General features: G+C 40.1%; 1 protein-coding gene across 3 annotated transcripts in view; it reads right to left on the reverse strand.

Moving 5' to 3' along the window:
- CENPP (centromere protein P) overlaps positions 1-7,531 on the reverse strand; it is a 151,513-nt gene that overhangs the window by 24,236 nt on the left and 119,746 nt on the right. The window lies entirely within an intron of this gene.

The raw sequence follows: 7,531 nt of genomic DNA on the forward strand, positions 1-7,531 counted from the left end.
CCAGGAAGTGTCAACATTTGATCCTGAAAAATAAGTGATACTATCTGAAAGGAAAGACAACAGGACAGTGAAAATCTTACATGTTTACTTAAAACAGCCACAGCTTTAAAGTCATATTTATTCAAGCTAGATAGACAACTTGCTTTGGAATACAACAGAGAACAGGCTCTAGACGATGGAATAATAAAAATTCTATTAAATTTCTTCGCTGATGCACATAGTTAGAGGCAGTACGTGAAACACACCAGCTTCAGATTTTAGGCAGCTGCTAAAGGAAGGGTTTACAGATTACTGTCATCTGTCTGTTCATTAGCATTTTAGATACAAAGTGAGGAAACTATCTCAAATAAAAATGGTGCTGTGGGATCGAATGGAAGTGTAACCAAGAGGCTTTGAGTTGTGGTAATAATTAGCGTCTTGAGAAAGTTCACACTAATGGATATTAATATTTTATATATTCCATTCACTTCAGTGAAGAACTGCAGTTGGGATGCAGTTACAGTTGAAACCCAAGCGTTTTCTGTAAATAGATCCTAGCTACCTACATCTCATATTGCAAGTCTAGGTTTATTCCCACCTAAAGAAGTACCCAATGCTTTTTGCAATGTATTGTTAATATTTTTAAACATGTGAGGAAAATCTGTTTTTAATATCTCTTAAGGTTTCCCAGCAACATTTTTTCCTTCTTCTATGGTTTTTTTCCTTAAGGATATTGGTGACCGCTGATTACAAAAAGGAATGCAGTAACTGCTATAGGTTTTAGAAATGCAGTGTACTGCCAATCCCAAATTCTCCATCTCGTGTTTTGTGCTGACTTTAACAGTTACAAATGTATTTTTTCCCCATTGCTATTTTTTCCAACTATAAACTTACGTGTTACATTTTTAAAAAAACAAACACATCAGTAATTTCAAAGTTTAGGATTCCATCTTTGATCAAAACCAGCCAGCAACTGCAAAGATTCATTATGACTACTAAGAGTAAAGCAATTTAAAATTTTATTACAATGAAAGGTTAAAAAAAATGCTGCTGCAATTTCCAGTAGTCTCTTTTCTTTCAGATTCCTGAACAAAATAGAAATAGCTTTAAATTCCTGAATGCGGATGTGTTTTTTGACTTACAGAAATAATATTTTCATCAGTATTTTGGAATAAATTAAATGATGGATCCAACTTCAATAAAGCCCTCCTCTAAACAACATGGTGAAATAGAAGGCATAAGGAAGCGTGTATTAACGATAATGTGACAGACAGCTATTAAAAATAAGGATGACTGTGGAACATTTAAAGCTACAGAACGTACTCTTTCCTTGGTACCAGGTGAGCCATGGTAACAGGTGATAGTGGTTTTTGCCCCCAGATAAGGAAACCGATAAACTATATGCTAAGGTGTGCATGCATGTGGCTACTCCTCACCTGTGGCACTGCTAGGAAGATACCATGAAGGAGTTCAGAACACCAGAGAGAACAGGAGGAGAGTATTGTATATGCAGGTGGCCCACCCTGACCTGCTGTACCACTAATCAGACTGCAACACCAAGAGGCAGAATACTGTAGAATCAAAAAGGGGGGTGGGGGTGGGTGGGTGTTGGTAGTATCAAGCTTTCCTGTGATGCTCAAGGAAAGAATGACAGGACAACCATTTTATAATTACTAGGTATAACAGGGAAGCTGTAAACCTTGGCAGGCTATATATATTGAAGCGGCTGAGAAAAGAACTTGTGAGGGGAAAAGGATTAAAGGAATATAAAGTAAAGCAAATAACGTGATCAGGACTGCTCAGGGGCACCCTAGGATGAAGTCCTACACCTGATCACAAAGCCTGGAGAAGAAGAGTAAATCTGTTTCTGTTTGATCATACTTGTGTCTGTCTGCCTTCTATGGTCCAAAGGACCTGGGGTGTGCTCTCTGGTATTGATGGAGAAACACCAGAATGGGAGGACTGGGTATCCTGAAATTCTAACACTGTATATAAAGGTGGAGGACCTAGAGATGAAACGTGGCACGAGTACCGTTCTAGATTCAAGCATCTAGCTGCCATAATAATGTTTTCAGTTTTGTTTTCCAATATTTTCCCAATAATTACTGATGTTGTATATGCTTCTGTGGCTGGCACTGAGCATTGAGCTGGTATTTTCATTTGCAAGCATTGTTTAAAGATCAGGGTGGAAGACTAATACCGAGGCAGTCACATCACCTTTGGAGGTGCTTCACCTAAGGTTTAGCCAGTGACAGTAAGGAGAGGACTTCCTAAGATTCAAGGGGCCAGTGCCACTTGCCGTGCCAGGATATCTTGGAGGGCATGCCCTACAAGAGAAAACCTCACTGGGTCTATGCAGGTATCTATGATGTCTGGCACCTTCATTATGATTTGAAGAAAAATGCCCAGGAGCTTAAGATAGCACTAATTCAGTGGGACCTGGGCAGGCTGGAGAGCTGGGCAGAGAGGAGGCTAATGAAGCTCAGTAAGGGCAAGTGTGAGGTCCTGCACCTGGGAGGAACCAGCGCCCACACCAGTACAGGCTGGGCTTGACCTGCTGGAAGGCAGCTCTGCAGAGAAGGACCTGGGCGTTCTGGTGGGCAGCAAGTTGCCCGTGGGCCAGCAGCGTGTCCTGGGGGCCAAGAAGGCCAGTGGGATCATCCTGGGGCGCATTAGGAGGAGCGTGGCCAGCAGGTCGAGGAAGGTGACCCTCCCCCTCTGCTCCGCCCTGGTGAGGCTGTGTTTGGAGTGCTGTGTCCAGTGCTGGGCTCCGGTTCAGGAGACAGGGAACTACTGGAGAGGGTCCAGCGGAGGCTACGAAGGTTGTGAGGGGACTGGAGCATCTTCCTTCTCAGGAAAGGCTGAGCGAGCTGGGCCTGTTCAGCCTGGAGAACACTGAGAGGGGAGCTTATCAATGCCTACAGGTATCTTAAGGGTGAGTGTCAACAGGACGGGGCCAGGCTCTCAAGTGGTGCTCAGTGACAGAACAAGGGGCACCGGGCACAAACGGCAACACAGGAAATTCCATCTGAATATGAGGAAGAACTTCTTTCCCTTGAGGGTGACAGAGCCCTGGGGCAGCTGCCCAGCGAGGCTGTGGGGTCTCCTGCTCTGGGGACATTCAAACCCGCCTGGACATGACCCTGTGCAGCCTGCTCTGGGTGAGCCAGCTTTAGCAGGGGGTGGGCTAGATGGTCTCTAGGGGTCCCGTCCAACCCTGACCAGTGCGGGATTCTGTAAAATAGTTAACAAACACTGCCTTCAGTAAAGGTGCTGCAGTCTGGAAGACAAAAAACCCTATGTCTGTAAAAACACAAAGCAGCAAAGTGTCCTAACAAAATAAGGAGATTAAGAGGTACTCAAATAGTGACAGACATACTACCTGTAGCAAGACATACTAAGCAAGGAAGGGTAGGTCACACTATTTGTAGATACTGTAAGAAAAAAACTTCACTTTCATCTGGTAATGGATGGATAGTCAGGCAGAAGATGTGGACTTTCCAACATTTGCATATGGTACTTCTCACAATGAACTTATAATTGCAGAGAACAGAACATTTCATGGCTTGATGTCTTGCAAGGAACATCCATGTTGTTCCTTTAATACTGTTCAACAAGACAACATCAACATGTAGTATAAGATACATATAAAATACCCACATATGTAAAATACTCTCAGATAATTCTGAAATAACTTTAAAAGGAGACTCATGTTACAAATAAAATTATTTTTTAATGTTTTTGGGGAAGATATCCAAAGAGTTGTGGGGTTTTGGTTTTGTTTTTTGTTTGGGTTTTTTTTTTTTTTTTTTTTTTTTTTGGTGGCAGGGGTGTGTGTAGAATTAATGTCAACAGAATTAAAAATCTATAAATATACTCCATATGCACAAGTTCCACAAAAGCTCAAGTGCTCAGAATCCATAACAGCACAGGTATACAATTTTTTTGGGGGGAGGGCTTGGTACAAATCCTAGAAACAGTCTGTCATGACTTGCTCCAAAAATAAGATGACTGATGCTGTCCACTTACACAATCTCCATATTTTTAGTCAACAATTTTCTCTGTTTTACTCCAAACCATAGTAAGAAAAAAACCAGATCTCCAAAACCTATACTGCATGGCTGCCGTATATATTGTCTGAAACATCGTTACTTGGCAATTCCTCACTAGCTAGGAGTCAGCCCTACAAATAATTCCACGTTCTACTTAGAGAGGTCTCAGAGCAAGAACACTCAAAGAGCCAATAAAGTTGGCACGAAAACACATTGCCTTTTCTCTAATCTTGTTCAGAATATATGCAATAAGTGAACCAAAAAAAAATTTATATACATCCATTTGAAACTGCATAGATTTTATTTTTTTTAAAGCCTATTTGAATGTCATCTTAAGTCACATTTTGTAATCAAGCATGCTATCTATATACCCTTCCAAACTGCTTCCAAATTCCTTAGGGTTTGCCAACTATTTATAGAAATCTGTTCATAGGTTCTGCCTGGAGAAAAGACTGTATAGGGAAATTCTAAGAGCAGCTTTGCAGTATCAAAGAGAATGGAAAGCACAGCGGTGCATCCTCGGAAGGATGGGAGATTAAGAAAAAATTTTCTCAATGGCAGTCAGACATTGGAACTGGCAGCCAAGAGAAGTTGTGTAAACTCTGTCCCTGATGCCTTTTAAACCCAACTGAACAGAAGCTTGTTCTGAATTCAATCTTCACACTGCTTTGAGCAGCAGGTTGGACTAGATGACCTGCATGACCTCCTGAGCACATCATACAGCAAGTTGAGAAGGCAATTTAAGCAGTACTGTACGTTAGTAGCAGCTGTCTTAAATAAATGCATTCTTTCTTCTACCCTGATAAGCTAGGTTATACCTAGCATTAAATTGGCTCAGTGAGCGCTATTCCTGTTCTAGTCATGTGCTTTGTTTATCCATTATGCACATAAAACATTACATTTTTAAAAGGTATGATGTAGAAATGAGGTTTCATGGTCTTTATAAGATGTGATCATAAAAAGTTACTTCAACACTTCTTTCTATACTCATACATCATCTCTCAAATTTCCACTCCTAAACTGACCAATCCCAGATGCCTGACTTCTTAACTTTGCTTAAAAAAAAATATTCTAAGATGTCCTCCTTATATTCTTTCAGCCTGCTGGCTTGCTTTGATGACTAAGGTATTACACTTCAGGCATTTTCAATTAACAGATTGACAGATGTTGTTCCTCCTCTGTTTCAGCATGCTCCATGCATTTAAGTGGCCTTTCAGACAGAATTTGAAAATCTGTAAGTCATTTTCAACATCACAGATTTCTATTATATTAACTTATACATTAATTTTAGCCCCCTCTGAGATTTAGAACAGAGCCACAACAGTGAGCCTAAGTTTCTCCTCTGACCATTCGTTCCTACAGGAAGAAGAAAAATTGATGACAAGAAAAATAACAGTAGTATTGTTGTACACTGACTAATACTTCTCCTTGCTGTGAAAGGAAACGAGGCTACCGATGCCCCCAGGAAATTCAGAAAAAATAGAATTCGATGTTGTGGAGAAGCAGTGTAGAAAGTTAAGCTTAGAGGATGAAGAAAGAGCAGCAGCAAAAAAGATTCCTTTTGCCACTTAAACTTTGGAAGTAATTCCATAAGATCAAAAAATGTTATTCTCTACGTCATAAATATTCATGTATTCCCTCATGGTATAGGAGTAGATATCACAAGCAGACAAATTTTATCTGTTACTACTGTCTGAGGAAATGAATGCAAACATACAGATGCAGAGGAGAGCATATGTTATTGATGTTATATATAGTTCCAAAACTCTGTGGGGATATGTTGAATATATACATTAGCTAAAGTCTGTGCATCAATTCATCCTGTGCCAAGAGCACTGTTCCTTAATGAATTCCACTTTTTGGTTCAAAAGGTTATAGTTAACGCTACCCACTGAGGTGAACAAGTTCTGTTGGGATAGCAGAAGAAAGCATCTACTGTCGCTCCATATTGCCATAACTAGGCTGCTTCACAATACGCGGGTAAAGGTTACTTGTACGGTAGGGCTAGCTCGAAAAGCAGACTTGCTCTTACACACTTCCCCAGCATAGTTCTGAAAGGGTTCTAATTCTTTATTTCATTTCTACTTAATGTGGTAACAGATCAGGAAACTCAAGCAGAAATAATGAGCTGATGACAATTAGTAGAAATACCTAAAATTTAAAAAAATACTTTAAACCAGTATAGGGGTCCAGGAGTGTTGCTGCCTTAACTCATGGGAACCTTTATGTCCACAGAAGTGAAATTTAGATCAGTGTTTGAAAAGAACGTCTTATGAGGAAGAACGAGAAAACAAATTCATTTCAACCATATCAAATTGCTTAAAAGCCTATTTCCACTATTGGTTCTCATCTAATAGGTACAGTTGGAGAGGTTATAAAAATCCGTTGTAACCACTATAAACAGGCCCAATGCCAACGCAAATTCTAAGTCCTCTTCTCAAAAATGAGAAGATTGCCTTGAACAATTTCTACTGGATAATTTCAGCAAAGTACGAGGGAAAGCCTCTTCAACTAACAAGCTGTAAGAAAAAGAGATCAGCCTCTGTTTTATGAAGAATCCATGCCAGAGGCTCCACGCTCCCACGTTAACTTCACACATCCTATGGCTCTTGCTCAAGACACTGAGCAGCAGTGCTCTGGTGGCAGTTTGCCGTAAGATACAAAATAATAACAAGTTATTTTAATTATTAGTCACTGCTGTTTACTGTTTGCCCCTTCTCTCCTCAAAGGAGACCATTCCACATTAAGGCATCTTAACAGACAATAACATTCGTATTGCACAACTCATTCCACTGACTAGCCATGCATATGGGATAGGCAGGCATAACAATACTGAGAGACGAAGCAGATACTGGTAACTTGCTCTGCTCTCAGAGTGAATTATTCACATAAACACAATAAATATTAGATCCCTGAGGACAGTGCAATGTTTTTCACTTAGACAGAAATTACCTGAACTGCATTCAGACATCGAAATAATTTGCAAGACCACCCCAGTCTGAGGTTTTAGCAGAATATACAATATTTTTTCTTTAGTTATTACAACCGGCAAGTTTGCATGGAATATTTGAATGTAAATAACAATATTAAACCCATATTTAATTGTTAGACTTACACGCATTTAAATCTTATTGGAAGGCAGCAGATGACGCCCATTTTCAGACATTTCTTTTACAATTCAAAAAGCACCCAAGCCCTTCAGATATCGGGTAACCATGGGACACTCACTGTAACAGCTCCTACAATTTTCAAGCATTATTGTTCATTGTAGGAAAGTGTAATGTCATTTTCATAAAGAGTGAGCTATGTCTTTGCACATCCCTCAGATTGTCTTTGTTTCTTCCTTAATGAAAGTTGAGAAAAAGGTAAGCAAGGGCCTCACAGGCATTCTGTTCCATGCTAATGGCAGGTACTACTAAGATCACACACACACACACAAAGCCAGGTTAACAAGAGGGATGAAGGAGAAGAACAAAGTAGGTTGTTTAGTACAACAGGCT

The sequence above is a fragment of the Falco peregrinus genome, chromosome 5 (genome assembly GCF_023634155.1).
Source record: "Falco peregrinus isolate bFalPer1 chromosome 5, bFalPer1.pri, whole genome shotgun sequence".
Lineage (NCBI taxonomy): Eukaryota > Metazoa > Chordata > Aves > Falconiformes > Falconidae > Falco > Falco peregrinus.